At 48.0% G+C, this 17,125-nt stretch overlaps 59 pseudogenes; all 59 read left to right on the top strand.

Annotated features, from left to right (window-relative positions):
- Positions 1-5: 5 nt before the first annotated feature.
- On the top strand, positions 6-124 carry LOC143798449 (5S ribosomal RNA; annotated as a pseudogene).
- A 77-nt stretch (positions 125-201) lies between these two features.
- On the top strand, positions 202-320 carry LOC143800708 (5S ribosomal RNA; annotated as a pseudogene).
- Positions 321-567: 247 nt separating this feature from the next.
- Positions 568-686, top strand: LOC143798532 (5S ribosomal RNA; annotated as a pseudogene).
- A 77-nt stretch (positions 687-763) lies between these two features.
- On the top strand, positions 764-882 carry LOC143799628 (5S ribosomal RNA; annotated as a pseudogene).
- Positions 883-1,128: 246 nt separating this feature from the next.
- On the top strand, positions 1,129-1,247 carry LOC143799134 (5S ribosomal RNA; annotated as a pseudogene).
- A 77-nt stretch (positions 1,248-1,324) lies between these two features.
- Positions 1,325-1,443, top strand: LOC143799640 (5S ribosomal RNA; annotated as a pseudogene).
- Positions 1,444-1,688: 245 nt separating this feature from the next.
- On the top strand, positions 1,689-1,807 carry LOC143799135 (5S ribosomal RNA; annotated as a pseudogene).
- Positions 1,808-1,884: 77 nt separating this feature from the next.
- Positions 1,885-2,003, top strand: LOC143799651 (5S ribosomal RNA; annotated as a pseudogene).
- A 256-nt stretch (positions 2,004-2,259) lies between these two features.
- LOC143799136 (5S ribosomal RNA) lies at positions 2,260-2,378 on the top strand (annotated as a pseudogene).
- Positions 2,379-2,455: 77 nt separating this feature from the next.
- LOC143799663 (5S ribosomal RNA) lies at positions 2,456-2,574 on the top strand (annotated as a pseudogene).
- Positions 2,575-2,821: 247 nt separating this feature from the next.
- LOC143800578 (5S ribosomal RNA) lies at positions 2,822-2,940 on the top strand (annotated as a pseudogene).
- A 77-nt stretch (positions 2,941-3,017) lies between these two features.
- LOC143799674 (5S ribosomal RNA) lies at positions 3,018-3,136 on the top strand (annotated as a pseudogene).
- A 252-nt stretch (positions 3,137-3,388) lies between these two features.
- LOC143799138 (5S ribosomal RNA) lies at positions 3,389-3,507 on the top strand (annotated as a pseudogene).
- Positions 3,508-3,584: 77 nt separating this feature from the next.
- On the top strand, positions 3,585-3,703 carry LOC143798867 (5S ribosomal RNA; annotated as a pseudogene).
- Positions 3,704-3,951: 248 nt separating this feature from the next.
- Positions 3,952-4,070, top strand: LOC143799139 (5S ribosomal RNA; annotated as a pseudogene).
- Positions 4,071-4,147: 77 nt separating this feature from the next.
- LOC143799687 (5S ribosomal RNA) lies at positions 4,148-4,266 on the top strand (annotated as a pseudogene).
- Positions 4,267-4,513: 247 nt separating this feature from the next.
- On the top strand, positions 4,514-4,632 carry LOC143798783 (5S ribosomal RNA; annotated as a pseudogene).
- Positions 4,633-4,709: 77 nt separating this feature from the next.
- Positions 4,710-4,828, top strand: LOC143798869 (5S ribosomal RNA; annotated as a pseudogene).
- A 259-nt stretch (positions 4,829-5,087) lies between these two features.
- LOC143798533 (5S ribosomal RNA) lies at positions 5,088-5,206 on the top strand (annotated as a pseudogene).
- A 77-nt stretch (positions 5,207-5,283) lies between these two features.
- LOC143798450 (5S ribosomal RNA) lies at positions 5,284-5,402 on the top strand (annotated as a pseudogene).
- Positions 5,403-5,479: 77 nt separating this feature from the next.
- LOC143800709 (5S ribosomal RNA) lies at positions 5,480-5,598 on the top strand (annotated as a pseudogene).
- Positions 5,599-5,845: 247 nt separating this feature from the next.
- Positions 5,846-5,964, top strand: LOC143798534 (5S ribosomal RNA; annotated as a pseudogene).
- Positions 5,965-6,041: 77 nt separating this feature from the next.
- LOC143799698 (5S ribosomal RNA) lies at positions 6,042-6,160 on the top strand (annotated as a pseudogene).
- A 246-nt stretch (positions 6,161-6,406) lies between these two features.
- LOC143799140 (5S ribosomal RNA) lies at positions 6,407-6,525 on the top strand (annotated as a pseudogene).
- A 77-nt stretch (positions 6,526-6,602) lies between these two features.
- LOC143799711 (5S ribosomal RNA) lies at positions 6,603-6,721 on the top strand (annotated as a pseudogene).
- A 443-nt stretch (positions 6,722-7,164) lies between these two features.
- Positions 7,165-7,283, top strand: LOC143798506 (5S ribosomal RNA; annotated as a pseudogene).
- Positions 7,284-7,530: 247 nt separating this feature from the next.
- Positions 7,531-7,649, top strand: LOC143799141 (5S ribosomal RNA; annotated as a pseudogene).
- Positions 7,650-7,726: 77 nt separating this feature from the next.
- Positions 7,727-7,845, top strand: LOC143800595 (5S ribosomal RNA; annotated as a pseudogene).
- Positions 7,846-8,286: 441 nt separating this feature from the next.
- Positions 8,287-8,405, top strand: LOC143799722 (5S ribosomal RNA; annotated as a pseudogene).
- A 251-nt stretch (positions 8,406-8,656) lies between these two features.
- On the top strand, positions 8,657-8,775 carry LOC143799142 (5S ribosomal RNA; annotated as a pseudogene).
- A 77-nt stretch (positions 8,776-8,852) lies between these two features.
- On the top strand, positions 8,853-8,971 carry LOC143795747 (5S ribosomal RNA; annotated as a pseudogene).
- Positions 8,972-9,217: 246 nt separating this feature from the next.
- Positions 9,218-9,336, top strand: LOC143799143 (5S ribosomal RNA; annotated as a pseudogene).
- Positions 9,337-9,413: 77 nt separating this feature from the next.
- On the top strand, positions 9,414-9,532 carry LOC143799734 (5S ribosomal RNA; annotated as a pseudogene).
- A 250-nt stretch (positions 9,533-9,782) lies between these two features.
- LOC143799144 (5S ribosomal RNA) lies at positions 9,783-9,901 on the top strand (annotated as a pseudogene).
- Positions 9,902-9,978: 77 nt separating this feature from the next.
- Positions 9,979-10,097, top strand: LOC143798046 (5S ribosomal RNA; annotated as a pseudogene).
- A 246-nt stretch (positions 10,098-10,343) lies between these two features.
- On the top strand, positions 10,344-10,462 carry LOC143799145 (5S ribosomal RNA; annotated as a pseudogene).
- A 77-nt stretch (positions 10,463-10,539) lies between these two features.
- On the top strand, positions 10,540-10,658 carry LOC143799745 (5S ribosomal RNA; annotated as a pseudogene).
- Positions 10,659-10,913: 255 nt separating this feature from the next.
- Positions 10,914-11,032, top strand: LOC143799146 (5S ribosomal RNA; annotated as a pseudogene).
- A 77-nt stretch (positions 11,033-11,109) lies between these two features.
- LOC143798594 (5S ribosomal RNA) lies at positions 11,110-11,228 on the top strand (annotated as a pseudogene).
- Positions 11,229-11,477: 249 nt separating this feature from the next.
- On the top strand, positions 11,478-11,596 carry LOC143799147 (5S ribosomal RNA; annotated as a pseudogene).
- Positions 11,597-11,673: 77 nt separating this feature from the next.
- On the top strand, positions 11,674-11,792 carry LOC143799756 (5S ribosomal RNA; annotated as a pseudogene).
- Positions 11,793-12,042: 250 nt separating this feature from the next.
- LOC143799150 (5S ribosomal RNA) lies at positions 12,043-12,161 on the top strand (annotated as a pseudogene).
- A 77-nt stretch (positions 12,162-12,238) lies between these two features.
- Positions 12,239-12,357, top strand: LOC143800751 (5S ribosomal RNA; annotated as a pseudogene).
- Positions 12,358-12,603: 246 nt separating this feature from the next.
- Positions 12,604-12,722, top strand: LOC143799151 (5S ribosomal RNA; annotated as a pseudogene).
- A 77-nt stretch (positions 12,723-12,799) lies between these two features.
- Positions 12,800-12,918, top strand: LOC143799768 (5S ribosomal RNA; annotated as a pseudogene).
- A 258-nt stretch (positions 12,919-13,176) lies between these two features.
- Positions 13,177-13,295, top strand: LOC143798815 (5S ribosomal RNA; annotated as a pseudogene).
- A 77-nt stretch (positions 13,296-13,372) lies between these two features.
- LOC143799779 (5S ribosomal RNA) lies at positions 13,373-13,491 on the top strand (annotated as a pseudogene).
- A 247-nt stretch (positions 13,492-13,738) lies between these two features.
- On the top strand, positions 13,739-13,857 carry LOC143799152 (5S ribosomal RNA; annotated as a pseudogene).
- Positions 13,858-13,934: 77 nt separating this feature from the next.
- LOC143800426 (5S ribosomal RNA) lies at positions 13,935-14,053 on the top strand (annotated as a pseudogene).
- A 249-nt stretch (positions 14,054-14,302) lies between these two features.
- On the top strand, positions 14,303-14,421 carry LOC143799153 (5S ribosomal RNA; annotated as a pseudogene).
- Positions 14,422-14,498: 77 nt separating this feature from the next.
- On the top strand, positions 14,499-14,617 carry LOC143799790 (5S ribosomal RNA; annotated as a pseudogene).
- A 259-nt stretch (positions 14,618-14,876) lies between these two features.
- On the top strand, positions 14,877-14,995 carry LOC143799154 (5S ribosomal RNA; annotated as a pseudogene).
- Positions 14,996-15,072: 77 nt separating this feature from the next.
- On the top strand, positions 15,073-15,191 carry LOC143799803 (5S ribosomal RNA; annotated as a pseudogene).
- Positions 15,192-15,442: 251 nt separating this feature from the next.
- Positions 15,443-15,561, top strand: LOC143799155 (5S ribosomal RNA; annotated as a pseudogene).
- A 77-nt stretch (positions 15,562-15,638) lies between these two features.
- On the top strand, positions 15,639-15,757 carry LOC143798047 (5S ribosomal RNA; annotated as a pseudogene).
- Positions 15,758-16,004: 247 nt separating this feature from the next.
- LOC143799156 (5S ribosomal RNA) lies at positions 16,005-16,123 on the top strand (annotated as a pseudogene).
- Positions 16,124-16,200: 77 nt separating this feature from the next.
- Positions 16,201-16,319, top strand: LOC143799815 (5S ribosomal RNA; annotated as a pseudogene).
- Positions 16,320-16,569: 250 nt separating this feature from the next.
- LOC143798568 (5S ribosomal RNA) lies at positions 16,570-16,688 on the top strand (annotated as a pseudogene).
- A 254-nt stretch (positions 16,689-16,942) lies between these two features.
- Positions 16,943-17,061, top strand: LOC143799157 (5S ribosomal RNA; annotated as a pseudogene).
- Positions 17,062-17,125: the final 64 nt, after the last annotated feature.

Genomic DNA, 17,125 nt, shown 5'->3' on the forward strand with positions numbered 1-17,125 from the left:
AATCGGTCAATGGCCACACTAAGCTGAATGTGCCTGCCCTCGTCAGATCGCAAATGCTAAGCAGCTTGAGGCTAGGCAAGTACCGGCATGGGAGACTGGCTGGGAATCCCCGGTACCGTTGACTTGCTATTTTTTTTTTCTCAAAGCTTTCCCTTACGATTGTTTTCATCTTGAAAAGACTAGCAGACGCGAAAGCAATCGGTCAATGGCCACACTAAGCTGAATGTGCCTACCCTCGTCAGATCGCAAATGCTAAGCAGCTTGAGGCTAGGCAAGTACCAGCATGGGAGACTGGCTGGGAATCCCTGGTACCGTTGACTTGGTTTTTTCGTTTTGATCCAAGCTTTCCCTGACGATTGTATTCCTCTTGAAAAGAGCCGCACTGGTGTGAACAATCTGTCATTGGCCACTCTAAGCTGAATGTGCCAGCTCTGGTCAGATCGCAAATGCTAAGCAGCTTGAGGCTGGGCAAGTTTTTTTTTTTTTTTTTTGGGGGGGGGGGTTTATCAAAGCTTTCCCTTACAATTTTATATCTCTTGAAAAGACCCGCTGTGGTGCTAGTTGTCCGTCAATGGCCACTCTAAGCTGAATGTGCCTGCCCTCGTCAGATCGCAAACGCTAAGCAGCTTGAGGCTGGGCAAGTACCGGCATGGGAGACTGGCTGGGAATCCCCAGTACCGTTGACTTGCTATTTTGTTTTTCTCAAAGCTTTCCCTTACGATTGTTTTCATCTTGAAAAGACTAGCAGACGCGAAAGCAATCGGTCAATGGCCACACTAAGCTGAATGTGCCTGCCCTCGTCAGATCGCAAATGCTAAGCAGCTTGAGGCTAGGCAAGTACCAGCATGGGAGACTGGCTGGGAATCCCTGGTACCGTTGACTTGGTTTTTTAGTTTTGATCCAAGCTTTCCCTAACGATTGTATTCCTCTTGAAAAGAGCCGCACTGGTGTGAACAATTTGTCATTGGCCACTCTAAGCTGAATGTGCCAGCTCTGGTCAGATCGCAAATGCTAAGCAGCTTGAGGCTGGGCAAGTTTTTTTTTTTTTTTTTTTGGGGGGGGGTTTATCAAAGCTTTCCCTTACAATTTTATATCTCATGAAAAGACCCGCTGTGGTGCTAGTTGTCCGTCAATGGCCACTCTAAGCTGAATGTGCCTGCCCTCGTCAGATCGCAAACGCTAAGCAGCTTGAGGCTGGGCAAGTACCGGCATGGGAGACTGGCTGGGAATCCCCGGTACCGTTGACTTGCTATTTTGTTTTTCTCAAAGCTTTCCCTTACGATTGTTTTCATCTTGAAAAGACTAGCAGATGCGAAAGCAATCGGTCAATGGCCACACTAAGCTGAATGTGCCTGCCCTCGTCAGATCGCAAATGCTAAGCAGCTTGAGGCTAGGCAAGTACCAGCATGGGAGACTGGCTGGGAATCCCTGGTACCGTTGACTTGGTTTTTTCGTTTTGATCCAAGCTTTCCCTGACGATTGTATTCCTCTTGAAAAGAGCCGCACTGGTGTGAACAATCTGTCATTGGCCACTCTAAGCTGAATGTGCCAGCTCTGGTTAGATCGCAAATGCTAAGCAGCTTGAGGCTAGGCAAGTTTCTTTTTTTTTTTTTGGGGGGGGGGTTTATCAAAGCTTTCCCTTACAATTTTATATCTCTTGAAAAGACCCGCTGTGGTGCTAGTTGTCCGTCAATGGCCACTCTAAGCTGAATGTGCCTGCCCTCGTCAGATCGCAAACGCTAAGCAGCTTGAGGCTGGGCAAGTACCGGCATGGGAGACTGGCTGGGAATCCCCGGTACCGTTGACTTGCTATTTTGTTTTTCTCAAAGCTTTCCCTTACGATTGTTTTCATCTTGAAAAGACTAGCAGACGCGAAAGCAATCAGTCAATGGCCACACTAAGCTGAATGTGCCTGCCCTCGTCAGATCGCAAATGCTAAGCAGCTTGAGGCTAGGCAAGTACCAGCATGGGAGACTGGCTGGGAATCCCTGGTACCGTTGACTTGGTTTTTTCGTTTTGATCCAAGCTTTCCCTGACGATTGTATTCCTCTTGAAAAGAGCCGCACTGGTTTGAACAATCTGTCATTGGCCACTCTAAGCTGAATGTGCCAGCTCTGGTCAGATCGCAAATGCTAAGCAGCTTGAGGCTGGGCAAGTTTCTTTTTTTTTTTTTTTTTTTTTTGGGGGGGGGGGGGTTATCAAAGCTTTCCCTTACAATTTTATATCTCTTGAAAAGACCCGCTGTGGTGCTAGTTGTCCGTCAATGGCCACTCTAAGCTGAATGTGCCTGCCCTCGTCAGATCGCAAACGCTAAGCAGCTTGAGGCTGGGCAAGTACCGGCATGGGAGACTGGCTGGGAATCCCCGGTACCGTTGACTTGCTATTTTGTTTTTCTCAAAGCTTTCCCTTACGATTGTTTTCATCTTGAAAAGACTAGCAGACGCGAAAGCAATCGGTCAATGGCCACACTAAGCTGAATGTGCCTGCCCTCGTCAGATCGCAAATGCTAAGCAGCTTGAGGCTAGGCAAGTACCAGCATGGGAGACTGGCTGGGAATCCCTGGTACCGTTGACTTGGTTTTTTCGTTTTGATCCAAGCTTTCCCTGACGATTGTATTCCTCTTGAAAAGAGCCGCACTGGTGTGAACAATCTGTCATTGGCCACTCTAAGCTGAATGTGCCAGCTCTGGTTAGATCGCAAATGCTAAGCAGCTTGAGGCTGGGCAAGTTTCTTTTTTTTTTTTTTGGGGGGGGGGGTTTATCAAAGCTTTCCCTTACAATTTTATATCTCTTGAAAAGACCCGCTGTGGTGCTAGTTGTCCGTCAATGGCCACTCTAAGCTGAATGTGCCTGCCCTCGTCAGACCGCAAACGCTAAGCAGCTTGAGGCTGGGCAAGTACCGGCATGGGAGACTGGCTGGGAATCCCCGGTACCGTTGACTTGCTATTTTTTTTTTCTCAAAGCTTTCCCTTACGATTGTTTTCATCTTGAAAAGACTAGCAGACGCGAAAGCAATCGGTCAATGGCCACACTAAGCTGAATGTGCCTGCCCTCGTCAGATCGCAAATGCTAAGCAGCTTGAGGCTAGGCAAGTACCAGCATGGGAGACTGGCTGGGAATCCCTGGTACCGTTGACTTGGTTTTTTCGTTTTGATCCAAGCTTTCCCTGACGATTGTATTCCTCTTGAAAAGAGCCGCACTGGTTTGAACAATCTGTCATTGGCCACTCTAAGCTGAATGTGCCAGCTCTGGTCAGATCGCAAATGCTAAGCAGCTTGAGGCTGGGCAAGTTTCTTTTTTTTTTTTTTTTTTTTGGGGGGGGGGTTTATCAAAGCTTTCCCTTACAATTTTATATCTCTTGAAAAGACCCGCTGTGGTGCTAGTTGTCCGTCAATGGCCACTCTAAGCTGAATGTGCCTGCCCTCGTCAGATCGCAAACGCTAAGCAGCTTGAGGCTGGGCAAGTACCGGCATGGGAGACTGGCTGGGAATCCCCGGTACCGTTGACTTGCTATTTTGTTTTTCTCAAAGCTTTCCCTTACGATTGTTTTCATCTTGAAAAGACTAGCAGACGCGAAAGCAATCGGTCAATGGCCACACTAAGCTGAATGTGCCTGCCCTCGTCAGATTGCAAATGCTAAGCAGCTTGAGGCTAGGCAAGTACCAGCATGGGAGACTGGCTGGGAATCCCTGGTACCGTTGACTTGGTTTTTTCGTTTTGATCCAAGCTTTCCCTGACGATTGTATTCCTCTTGAAAAGAGCCGCACTGGTGTGAACAATCTGTCATTGGCCACTCTAAGCTGAATGTGCCAGCTCTGGTTAGATCGCAAATGCTAAGCAGCTTGAGGCTGGGCAAGTTTCTTTTTTTTTTTTTTTGGGGGGGGGGGTTTATCAAAGCTTTCCCTTACAATTTTATATCTCTTGAAAAGACCCGCTGTGGTGCTAGTTGTCCGTCAATGGCCACTCTAAGCTGAATGTGCCTGCCCTCGTCAGATCGCAAACGCTAAGCAGCTTGAGGCTGGGCAAGTACCGGCATGGGAGACTGGCTGGGAATCCCCGGTACCGTTGACTTGCTATTTTGTTTTTCTCAAAGCTTTCCCTTACGATTGTTTTCATCTTGAAAAGACTAGCAGACGCGAAAGCAATCGGTCAATGGCCACACTAAGCTGAATGTGCCTGCCCTCGTCAGATCGCAAATGCTAAGCAGCTTGAGGCTAGGCAAGTACCAGCATGGGAGACTGGCTGGGAATCCCTGGTACCGTTGACTTGGTTTTTTCGTTTTGATCCAAGCTTTCCCTGACGATTGTATTCCTCTTGAAAAGAGCCGCACTGGTGTGAACAATCTGTCATGGGCCACTCTAAGCTGAATGTGCCTGCTCTGGTTAGATCGCAAATGCTAAGCAGCTTGAGGCTGGGCAAGTTTCTTTTTTTTTTTGGGGGGGGGGGGGGGTTATCAAAGCTTTCCCTTACAATTTTATATCTCTTGAAAAGACCCGCTGTGGTGCTAGTTGTCCGTCAATGGCCACTCTAAGCTGAATGTGCCTGCCCTCGTCAGATCGCAAACGCTAAGCAGCTTGAGGCTGGGCAAGTACCGGCATGGGAGACTGGCTGGGAATCCCCGGTACCGTTGACCTGCTATTTTTTTTTTCTCAAAGCTTTCCCTTACGATTGTTTTCATCTTGAAAAGACTAGCAGACGCGAAAGCAATCGGTCAATGGCCACACTAAGCTGAATGTGCCTGCCCTCGTCAGATTGCAAATGCTAAGCAGCTTGAGGCTAGGCAAGTACCAGCATGGGAGACTGGCTGGGAATCCCTGGTACCGTTGACTTGTTTTTTTCGTTTTGATCCAAGCTTTCCCTGACGATTGTATTCCTCTTGAAAAGAGCCGCACTGGTTTGAACAATCTGTCATTGGCCACTCTAAGCTGAATGTGCCAGCTCTGGTCAGATCGCAAATGCTAAGCAGCTTGAGGCTGGGCAAGTTTCTTTTTTTTTTTTTTTTTTTTTTTTTTTGGGGGGGGGGTTTATCAAAGCTTTCCCTTACAATTTTATATCTCTTGAAAAGACCCGCTGTGGTGCTAGTTGTCTGTCAATGGCCACTCTAAGCTGAATGTGCCTGCCCTCGTCAGATCGCAAACGCTAAGCAGCTTGAGGCTGGGCAAGTACCGGCATGGGAGACTGGCTGGGAATCCCCAGTACCGTTGACTTGCTATTTTGTTTTTCTCAAAGCTTTCCCTTACGATTGTTTTCATCTTGAAAAGACTAGCAGACGCGAAAGCAATCGGTCAATGGCCACACTAAGCTGAATGTGCCTGCCCTCGTCAGATCGCAAATGCTAAGCAGCTTGAGGCTAGGCAAGTACCGGCATGGGAGACTGGCTGGGAATCCCCGGTACCGTTGACTTGCTATTTTTTTTTTCTCAAAGCTTTCCCTTACGATTGTTTTCATCTTGAAAAGACTAGCAGACGCGAAAGCAATCGGTCAATGGCCACACTAAGCTGAATGTGCCTACCCTCGTCAGATCGCAAATGCTAAGCAGCTTGAGGCTAGGCAAGTACCAGCATGGGAGACTGGCTGGGAATCCCTGGTACCGTTGACTTGGTTTTTTCGTTTTGATCCAAGCTTTCCCTGACGATTGTATTCCTCTTGAAAAGAGCCGCACTGGTGTGAACAATCTGTCGTTGGCCACTCTAAGCTGAATGTGCCAGCTCTGGTCAGATCGCAAATGCTAAGCAGCTTGAGGCTGGGCAAGTTTTTTTTTTTTTTTTTTGGGGGGGGGGGTTTATCAAAGCTTTCCCTTACAATTTTATATCTCTTGAAAAGACCCGCTGTGGTGCTAGTTGTCCGTCAATGGCCACTCTAAGCTGAATGTGCCTGCCCTCGTCAGATCGCAAACGCTAAGCAGCTTGAGGCTGGGCAAGTACCGGCATGGGAGACTGGCTGGGAATCCCCAGTACCGTTGACTTGCTATTTTGTTTTTCTCAAAGCTTTCCCTTACGATTGTTTTCATCTTGAAAAGACTAGCAGACGCGAAAGCAATCGGTCAATGGCCACACTAAGCTGAATGTGCCTGCCCTCGTCAGATCGCAAATGCTAAGCAGCTTGAGGCTAGGCAAGTACCAGCATGGGAGACTGGCTGGGAATCCCTGGTACCGTTGACTTGGTTTTTTAGTTTTGATCCAAGCTTTCCCTAACGATTGTATTCCTCTTGAAAAGAGCCGCACTGGTGTGAACAATTTGTCATTGGCCACTCTAAGCTGAATGTGCCAGCTCTGGTCAGATCGCAAATGCTAAGCAGCTTGAGGCTGGGCAAGTTTTTTTTTTTTTTTTTTTGGGGGGGGGTTTATCAAAGCTTTCCCTTACAATTTTATATCTCATGAAAAGACCCGCTGTGGTGCTAGTTGTCCGTCAATGGCCACTCTAAGCTGAATGTGCCTGCCCTCGTCAGATCGCAAACGCTAAGCAGCTTGAGGCTGGGCAAGTACCGGCATGGGAGACTGGCTGGGAATCCCCGGTACCGTTGACTTGCTATTTTGTTTTTCTCAAAGCTTTCCCTTACGATTGTTTTCATCTTGAAAAGACTAGCAGATGCGAAAGCAATCGGTCAATGGCCACACTAAGCTGAATGTGCCTGCCCTCGTCAGATCGCAAATGCTAAGCAGCTTGAGGCTAGGCAAGTACCAGCATGGGAGACTGGCTGGGAATCCCTGGTACCGTTGACTTGGTTTTTTCGTTTTGATCCAAGCTTTCCCTGACGATTGTATTCCTCTTGAAAAGAGCCGCACTGGTGTGAACAATTTGTCATTGGCCACTCTAAGCTGAATGTGCCAGCTCTGGTCAGATCGCAAATGCTAAGCAGCTTGAGGCTGGGCAAGTTTTTTTTTTTTTTTTTTGGGGGGGGGGGTTTATCAAAGCTTTCCCTTACAATTTTATATCTCATGAAAAGACCCGCTGTGGTGCTAGTTGTCCGTCAATGGCCACTCAAAGCTGAATGTGCCTGCCCTCGTCAGATCGCAAACGCTAAGCAGCTTGAGGCTGGGCAAGTACCGGCATGGGAGACTGGCTGGGAATCCCCGGTACCGTTGACTTGCTATTTTGTTTTTCTCAAAGCTTTCCCTTACGATTGTTTTCATCTTGAAAAGACTAGCAGACGCGAAAGCAATCGGTCAATGGCCACACTAAGCTGAATGCGCCTGCCCTCGTCAGATCGCAAATGCTAAGCAGCTTGAGGCTAGGCAAGTACCAGCATGGGAGACTGGCTGGGAATCCCTGGTACCGTTGACTTGGTTTTTTCGTTTTGATCCAAGCTTTCCCTGACGATTGTATTCCTCTTGAAAAGAGCCGCACTGGTGTGAACAATCTGTCATTGGCCACTCTAAGCTGAATGTGCCAGCTCTGGTTAGATCGCAAATGCTAAGCAGCTTGAGGCTGGGCAAGTTTCTTTTTTTTTTTTTTGGGGGGGGGGGTTTATCAAAGCTTTCCCTTACAATTTTATATCTCTTGAAAAGACCCGCTGTGGTGCTAGTTGTCCGTCAATGGCCACTCTAAGCTGAATGTGCCTGCCCTCGTCAGATCGCAAACGCTAAGCAGCTTGAGGCTGGGCAAGTACCGGCATGGGAGACTGGCTGGGAATCCCCGGTACCGTTGACTTGCTATTTTGTTTTTCTCAAAGCTTTCCCTTACGATTGTTTTCATCTTGAAAAGACTAGCAGACGCGAAAGCAATCGGTCAATGGCCACACTAAGCTGAATGTGCCTGCCCTCGTCAAATCGCAAATGCTAAGCAGCTTGAGGCTAGGCAAGTACCAGCATGGGAGACTGGCTGGGAATCCCTGGTACCGTTGACTTGGTTTTTTCGTTTTGATCCAAGCTTTCCCTGACGATTGTATTCCTCTTGAAAAGAGCCGCACTGGTGTGAACAATCTGTCATTGGCCACTCTAAGCTGAATGTGCCAGCTCTGGTTAGATCGCAAATGCTAAGCAGCTTGAGGCTGGGCAAGTTTCTTTTTTTTTTTTTGGGGGGGGGGTTTATCAAAGCTTTCCCTTACAATTTTATATCTCTTGAAAAGACCCGCTGTGGTGCTAGTTGTCCGTCAATGGCCACTCTAAGCTGAATGTGCCTGCCCTCGTCAGATCGCAAACGCTAAGCAGCTTGAGGCTGGGCAAGTACCGGCATGGGAGACTGGCTGGGAATCCCCGATACCGTTGACTTGCTATTTTGTTTTTCTCAAAGCTTTCCCTTACGATTGTTTTCATCTTGAAAAGACTAGCAGACGCGAAAGCAATCGGTCAATGGCCACACTAAGCTGAATGTGCCTGCCCTCGTCAGATCGCAAATGCTAAGCAGCTTGAGGCTAGGCAAGTACCAGCATGGGAGACTGGCTGGGAATCCCTGGTACCGTTGACTTGGTTTTTTCATTTTGATCCAAGCTTTCCCTGACGATTGTATTCCTCTTGAAAAGAGCCGCACTGGTTTGAACAATCTGTCATTGGCCACTCTAAGCTGAATGTGCCAGCTCTGGTCAGATCGCAAATGCTAAGCAGCTTGAGGCTGGGCAAGTTTCTTTTTTTTTTTTTTTTTTTTGGGGGGGGGTTTATCAAAGCTTTCCCTTACAATTTTATATCTCTTGAAAAGACCCGCTGTGGTGCTAGTTGTCCGTCAATGGCCACTCTAAGCTGAATGTGCCTGCCCTCGTCAGATCGCAAACGCTAAGCAGCTTGAGGCTGGGCAAGTACCGGCATGGGAGACTGGCTGGGAATCCCCGGTACCGTTGACTTGCTATTTTGTTTTTCTCAAAGCTTTCCCTTACGATTGTTTTCATCTTGAAAAGACTAGCAGACGCGAAAGCAATCGGTCAATGGCCACACTAAGCTGAATGTGCCTGCCCTCGTCAGATCGCAAATGCTAAGCAGCTTGAGGCTAGGCAAGTACCAGTATGGGAGACTGGCTGGGAATCCCTGGTACCGTTGACTTGGTTTTTTCGTTTTGATCCAAGCTTTCCCTGACGATTGTATTCCTCTTGAAAAGAGCCGCACTGGTGTGAACAATCTGTCATTGGCCACTCTAAGCTGAATGTGCCAGCTCTGGTTAGATCGCAAATGCTAAGCAGCTTGAAGCTGGGCAAGTTTCTTTTTTTTTTTTTTGGGGGGGTGGTTTATCAAAGCTTTCCCTTACAATTTTATATCTCTTGAAAAGACCCGCTGTGGTGCTAGTTGTCCGTCAATGGCCACTCTAAGCTGAATGTGCCTGCCCTCGTCAGATCGCAAACGCTAAGCAGCTTGAGGCTGGGCAAGTACCGGCATGGGAGACTGGCTGGGAATCCCCGGTACCGTTGACTTGCTATTTTTTTTTTCTCAAAGCTTTCCCTTACGATTGTTTTCATCTTGAAAAGACTAGCAGACGCAAAAGCAATCGGTCAATGGCCACACTAAGCTGAATGTGCCTGCCCTCGTCAGATCGCAAATGCTAAGCAGCTTGAGGCTAGGCAAGTACCAGCATGGGAGACTGGCTGGGAATCCCTGGTACCGTTGACTTGGTTTTTTCGTTTTGATCCAAGCTTTCCCTGACGATTGTATTCCTCTTGAAAAGAGCCGCACTGGTGTGAACAATCTGTCATTGGCCACTCTAAGCTGAATGTGCCAGCTCTGGTTAGATCGCAAATGCTAAGCAGCTTGAGGCTGGGCAAGTTTCTTTTTTTTTTTTTTTTTGGGGGGGGGGGTTTATCAAAGCTTTCCCTTACAATTTTATATCTCTTGAAAAGACCCGCTGTGGTGCTAGTTGTCCGTCAATGGCCACTCTAAGCTGAATGTGCCTGCCCTCGTCAGATCGCAAACGCTAAGCAGCTTGAGGCTGGGCAAGTACCGGCATGGGAGACTGGCTGGGAATCCCCGGTACCGTTGACTTGCTATTTTGTTTTTCTCAAAGCTTTCCCTTACGATTGTTTTCATCTTGAAAAGACTAGCAGACGCGAAAGCAATCGGTCAATGGCCACACTAAGCTGAATGTGCCTGCCCTCGTCAGATCGCAAATGCTAAGCAGCTTGGGGCTAGGCAAGTACCAGCATGGGAGACTGGCTGGGAATCCCTGGTACCGTTGACTTGGTTTTTTCGTTTTGATCCAAGCTTTCCCTAACGATTGTATTCCTCTTGAAAAGAGCCGCACTGGTGTGAACAATTTGTCATTGGCCACTCTAAGCTGAATGTGCCAGCTCTGGTCAGATCGCAAATGCTAAGCTGCTTGAGGCTGGGCAAGTTTCTTTTTTTTTTTTGGGGGGGGGGGGGTTATCAAAGCTTTCCCTTACAATTTTATATCTCTTGAAAAGACCCGCTGTGGTGCTAGTTGTCCGTCAATGGCCACTCTAAGCTGAATGTGCCTGCCCTCGTCAGATCGCAAACGCTAAGCAGCTTGAGGCTGGGCAAGTACCGGCATGGGAGACTGGCTGGGAATCCCCGGTACCGTTGACTTGCTATTTTTTTTTTCTCAAAGCTTTCCCTTACGATTGTTTTCATCTTGAAAAGACTAGCAGACGCGAAAGCAATCGGTCAATGGCCACACTAAGCTGAATGTGCCTGCCCTCGTCAGATCGCAAATGCTAAGCAGCTTGAGGCTAGGCAAGTACCAGCATGGGAGACTGGCTGGGAATCCCTGGTACCGTTGACTTGGTTTTTTCGTTTTGATCCAAGCTTTCCCTGACGATTGTATTCCTCTTGAAAAGAGCCGCACTGGTTTGAACAATCTGTCATTGGCCACTCTAAGCTGAATGTGCCAGCTCTGGTCAGATCGCAAATGCTAAGCAGCTTGAGGCTGGGCAAGTTTCTTTTTTCTTTTTTTTTTTTTTTTGGGGGGGTGGTTTATCAAAGCTTTCCCTTACAATTTTATATCTCTTGAAAAGACCCGCTGTGGTGCTAGTTGTCCGTCAATGGCCACTCTAAGCTGAATGTGCCTGCCCTCGTCAGATCGCAAACGCTAAGCAGCTTGAGGCTGGGCAAGTACCGGCATGGGAGACTGGCTGGGAATCCCCGGTACCGTTGACTTGCTATTTTGTTTTTCTCAAAGCTTTCCCTTACGATTGTTTTCATCTTGAAAAGACTAGCAGACGCGAAAGCAATCGGTCAATGGCCACACTAAGCTGAATGTGCCTGCCCTCGTCAGATCGCAAATGCTAAGCAGCTTGAGGCTAGGCAAGTACCAGCATGGGAGACTGGCTGGGAATCCTTGGTACCGTTGACTTGGTTTTTCGTTTTGATCCAAGCTTTCCCTGACGATTGTATTCCTCTTGAAAAGAGCCGCACTGGTGTGAACAATCTGTCATTGGCCACTCTAAGCTGAATGTGCCAGCTCTGGTTAGATCGCAAATGCTAAGCAGCTTGAGGCTGGGCAAGTTTCTTTTTTTTTTTTTTTTTTGGGGGGGGGGTTTATCAAAGCTTTCCCTTACAATTTTATATCTCTTGAAAAGACCCGCTGTGGTGCTAGTTGTCCGTCAATGGCCACTCTAAGCTGAATGTGCCTGCCCTCGTCAGATCGCAAACGCTAAGCAGCTTGAGGCTGGGCAAGTACCGGCATGGGAGACTGGCTGGGAATCCCCGGTACCGTTGACTTGCTATTTTGTTTTTCTCAAAGCTTTCCCTTACGATTGTTTTCATCTTGAAAAGACTAGCAGACGCGAAAGCAATCGGTCAATGGCCACACTAAGCTGAATGTGCCTGCCCTCGTCAGATCGCAAATGCTAAGCAGCTTGAGGCTAGGCAAGTACCAGCATGGGAGACTGGCTGGGAATCCCTGGTACCGTTGACTTGGTTTTTTCGTTTTGATCCAAGCTTTCCCTGACGATTGTATTCCTCTTGAAAAGAGCCGCACTGGTGTGAACAATCTGTCATTGGCCACTCTAAGCTGAATGTGCCAGCTCTGGTTAGATCGCAAATGCTAAGCAGCTTGAGGCTGGGCAAGTTTCTTTTTTTTTTTTTTTTTGGGGGGGGGGGTTTATCAAAGCTTTCCCTTACAATTTTATATCTCTTGAAAAGACCCGCTGTGGTGCTAGTTGTCCGTCAATGGCCACTCTAAGCTGAATGTGCCTGCCCTCGTCAGATCGCAAACGCTAAGCAGCTTGAGGCTGGGCAAGTACCGGCATGGGAGACTGGCTGGGAATCCCCGGTACCGTTGACTTGCTATTTTGTTTTTCTCAAAGCTTTCCCTTACGATTGTTTTCATCTTGAAAAGACTAGCAGACGCGAAAGCAATCGGTCAATGGCCACACTAAGCTGAATGTGCCTGCCCTCGTCAGATCGCAAATGCTAAGCAGCTTGGGGCTAGGCAAGTACCAGCATGGGAGACTGGCTGGGAATCCCTGGTAACGTTGACTTGGTTTTTTCGTTTTGATCCAAGCTTTCCCTAACGATTGTATTCCTCTTGAAAAGAGCCGCACTGGTGTGAACAATTTGTCATTGGCCACTCTAAGCTGAATGTGCCAGCTCTGGTCAGATCGCAAATGCTAAGCAGCTTGAGGCTGGGCAAGTTTCTTTTTTTTTTTTGGGGGGGGGGTGTTTATCAAAGCTTTCCCTTACAATTTTATATCTCTTGAAAAGACCCGCTGTGGTGCTAGTTGTCCGTCAATGGCCACTCTAAGCTGAATGTGCCTGCCCTCGTCAGATCGCAAACGCTAAGCAGCTTGAGGCTGGGCAAGTACCGGCATGGGAGACTGGCTGGGAATCCCCGGTACCGTTGACTTGCTATTTTTTTTTTCTCAAAGCTTTCCCTTACGATTGTTTTCATCTTGAAAAGACTAGCAGACGCAAAAGCAATCGGTCAATGGCCACACTAAGCTGAATGTGCCTGCCCTCGTCAGATCGCAAATGCTAAGCAGCTTGAGGCTAGGCAAGTACCAGCATGGGAGACTGGCTGGGAATCCCTGGTACCGTTGACTTGGTTTTTTCGTTTTGATCCAAGCTTTCCCTGACGATTGTATTCCTCTTGAAAAGAGCCGCACTGGTTTGAACAATCTGTCATTGGCCACTCTAAGCTGAATGTGCCAGCTCTGGTCAGATCGCAAATGCTAAGCAGCTTGAGGCTGGGCAAGTTTCTTTTTTCTTTTTTTTTTTTTTTTTTGGGGGGGGGGGTTTATCAAAGCTTTCCCTTACAATTTTATATCTCTTGAAAAGACCCGCTGTGGTGCTAGTTGTCCGTCAATGGCCACTCTAAGCTGAATGTGCCTGCCCTCGTCAGATCGCAAACGCTAAGCAGCTTGAGGCTGGGCAAGTACCAGCATGGGAGACTGGCTGGGAATCCCCGGTACCGTTGACTTGCTATTTTGTTTTTCTCAAAGCTTTCCCTTGCGATTGTTTTCATCTTGAAAAGACTAGCAGACGCGAAAGCAATCGGTCAATGGCCACACTAAGCTGAATGTGCCTGCCCTCGTCAGATCGCAAATGCTAAGCAGCTTGAGGCTAGGCAAGTACCAGCATGGGAGACTGGCTGGGAATCCCTGGTACCGTTGACTTGGTTTTTTCGTTTTGATCCAAGCTTTCCCTGACGATTGTATTCCTCTTGAAAAGAGCCGCACTGGTGTGAACAATCTGTCATTGGCCACTCTAAGCTGAATGTGCCAGCTCTGGTTAGATTGCAAATGCTAAGCAGCTTGAGGCTGGGCAAGTTTCTTTTTTTTTTTTTTGGGGGGGGGGGTTTATCAAAGCTTTCCCTTACAATTTTATATCTCTTGAAAAGACCCGCTGTGGTGCTAGTTGTCCGTCAATGGCCACTCTAAGCTGAATGTGCCTGCCCTCGTCAGATCGCAAACGCTAAGCAGCTTGAGGCTGGGCAAGTACCGGCATGGGAGACTGGCTGGGAATCCCCGGTACCGTTGACTTGCTATTTTGTTTTTCTCAAAGCTTTCCCTTACGATTGTTTTCATCTTGAAAAGACTAGCAGACGCGAAAGCAATCGGTCAATGGCCACACTAAGCTGAATGTGCCTGCCCTCGTCAGATAGCAAATGCTAAGCAGCTTGAGGCTAGGCAAGTACCAGCATGGGAGACTGGCTGGGAATCCCTGGTACCGTTGACTTGGTTTTTCGTTTTGATCCAAGCTTTCCCTGACGATTGTATTCCTCTTGAAAAGAGCCGCACTGGTGTGAACAATCTGTCATTGGCCACTCTAAGCTGAATGTGCCAGCTCTGGTTAGATCGCAAATGCTAAGCAGCTTGAGGCTGGGCAAGTTTCTTTTTTTTTTTTTTTTGGGGGGGGGGGGTTTATCAAAGCTTTCCCTTACAATTTTATATCTCTTGAAAAGACCCGCTGTGGTGCTAGTTGTCCGTCAATGGCCACTCTAAGCTGAATGTGCCTGCCCTCGTCAGATCGCAAACGCTAAGCAGCTTGAGGCTGGGCAAGTACCGGCATGGGAGACTGGCTGGGAATCCCCGGTACCGTTGACTTGCTATTTTTTTTTTCTCAAAGCTTTCCCTTACGATTGTTTTCATCTTGAAAAGACTAGCAGACGCGAAAGCAATCGGTCAATGGCCACACTAAGCTGAATGTGCCTGCCCTCGTCAGATCGCAAATGCTAAGCAGCTTGAGGCTAGGCAAGTACCAGCATGGGAGACTGGCTGGGAATCCCTGGTACCGTTGACTTGGTTTTTTCGTTTTGATCCAAGCTTTCCCTGACGATTGTATTCCTCTTGAAAAGAGCCGCACTGGTTTGAACAATCTGTCATTGGCCACTCTAAGCTGTATGTGCCAGCTCTGGTCAGATCGCAAATGCTAAGCAGCTTGAGGCTGGGCAAGTTTCTTTTTTTTTTTTTTTTTTTTTTTTTGGGGGGGGGGGGTTTATCAAAGCTTTCCCTTACAATTTTATATCTCTTGAAAAGACCCGCTGTGGTGCTAGTTGTCCGTCAATGGCCACTCTAAGCTGAATGTGCCTGCCCTCGTCAGATCGCAAACGCTAAGCAGCTTGAGGCTGGGCAAGTACCGGCATGGGAGACTGGCTGGGAATCCCCGGTACCGTTGACTTGCTATTTTGTTTTTCTCAAAGCTTTCCCTTACGATTGTTTTCATCTTGAAAAGACTAGCAGACGCGAAAGCAATCGGTCAATGGCCACACTAAGCTGAATGTGCCTGCCCTCGTCAGATCGCAAATGCTAAGCAGCTTGAGGCTAGGCAAGTACCAGCATGGGAGACTGGCTGGGAATCCCTGGTACCGTTGACTTGGTTTTTTCGTTTTGATCCAAGCTTTCCCTGACGATTGTATTCCTCTTGAAAAGAGCCGCACTGGTGTGAACAATCTGTCATTGGCCACTCTAAGCTGAATGTGCCAGCTCTGGTTAGATCGCAAATGCTAAGCAGCTTGAGGCTGGGCAAGTTTCTTTTTTTTTTTTTTTTTGGGGGGGGGGGGTTTATCAAAGCTTTCCCTTACAATTTTATATCTCTTGAAAAGACCCGCTGTGGTGCTAGTTGTCCGTCAATGGCCACTCTAAGCTGAATGTGCCTGCCCTCGTCAGATCGCAAACGCTAAGCAGCTTGAGGCTGGGCAAGTACCGGCATGGGAGACTGGCTGGGAATCCCCGGTACCGTTGACTTGCTATTTTGTTTTTCTCAAAGCTTTCCCTTACGATTGTTTTCATCTTGAAAAGACTAGCAGACGCGAAAGCAATCGGTCAATGGCCACACTAAGCTGAATGTGCCTGCCCTCGTCAGATCGCAAATGCTAAGCAGCTTGGGGCTAGGCAAGTACCAGCATGGGAGACTGGCTGGGAATCCCTGGTACCGTTGACTTGGTTTTTTCGTTTTGATCCAAGCTTTCCCTAACGATTGTATTCCTCTTGAAAAGAGCCGCACTGGTGTGAACAATTTGTCATTGGCCACTCTAAGCTGAATGTGCCAGCTCTGGTCAGATCGCAAATGCTAAGCAGCTTGAGGCTGGGCAAGTTTTTTTTTTTTTTTTTTTGGGGGGGGGGTTTATCAAAGCTTTCCCTTACAATTTTATATCTCATGAAAAGACCCGCTGTGGTGCTAGTTGTCCGTCAATGGCCACTCTAAGCTGAATGTGCCTGCCCTCGTCAGATCGCAAACGCTAAGCAGCTTGAGGCTGGGCAAGTACCGGCATGGGAGACTGGCTGGGAATCCCCGGTACCGTTGACTTGCTATTTTGTTTTTCTCAAAGCTTTCCCTTACGATTGTTTTCATCTTGAAAAGACTAGCAGACGCGAAAGCAATCGGTCAATGGCCACACTAAGCTGAATGTGCCTGCCCTCGTCAGATCGCAAATGCTAAGCAGCTTGAGGCTAGGCAAGTACCAGCATGGGAGACTGGCTGGGAATCCCTGGTACCGTTGACTTGGTTTTTTCGTTTTGATCCAAGCTTTCCCTGACGATTGTATTCCTCTTGAAAAGAGCCGCACTGGTGTGAACAATCTGTCATTGGCCACTCTAAGCTGAATGTGCCAGCTCTGGTTAGATCGCAAATGCTAAGCAGCGTGAGGCTGGGCAAGTTTCTTTTTTTTTTTTTTTGGGGGGGGGGGGGGTTATCAAAGCTTTCCCTTACAATTTTATATCTCTTGAAAAGACCCGCTGTGGTGCTAGTTGTCCGTCAATGGCCACTCTAAGCTGAATGTGCCTGCCCTCGTCAGATCGCAAATGCTAAGCAGCTTGAGGCTAGGCAAGTACCAGCATGGGAGACTGGCTGGGAATCCCTGGTACCGTTGACTTGGTTTTTTCGTTTTGATCCAAGCTTTCCCTGACGATTGTATTCCTCTTGAAAAGAGCCGCACTGGTTTGAACAATCTGTCATTGGCCACTCTAAGCTGAATGTGCCAGCTCTGGTCAGATCGCAAATGCTAAGCAGCTTGAGGCTGGGCAAGTTTCTTTTTTTTTTTTTTTTTTTGGGGGGGGGGGGGTTTATCAAAGCTTTCCCTTACAATTTTATATCTCTTGAAAAGACCCGCTGTGGTGCTAGTTGTCCGTCAATGGCCACTCTAAGCTGAATGTGCCTGCCCTCGTCAGATCGCAAACGCTAAGCAGCTTGAGGCTGGGCAAGTACCGGCATGGGAGACTGGCTGGGAATCCCCGGTACCGTTGACTTGCTATTTTGTTTTTCTCAAAGCTTTCCCTTACGATTGTTTTCATCTTGAAAAGACTAGCGGAC

This window comes from Ranitomeya variabilis, chromosome 1 (assembly GCF_051348905.1).
Source record: "Ranitomeya variabilis isolate aRanVar5 chromosome 1, aRanVar5.hap1, whole genome shotgun sequence".
NCBI lineage: Eukaryota > Metazoa > Chordata > Amphibia > Anura > Dendrobatidae > Ranitomeya > Ranitomeya variabilis.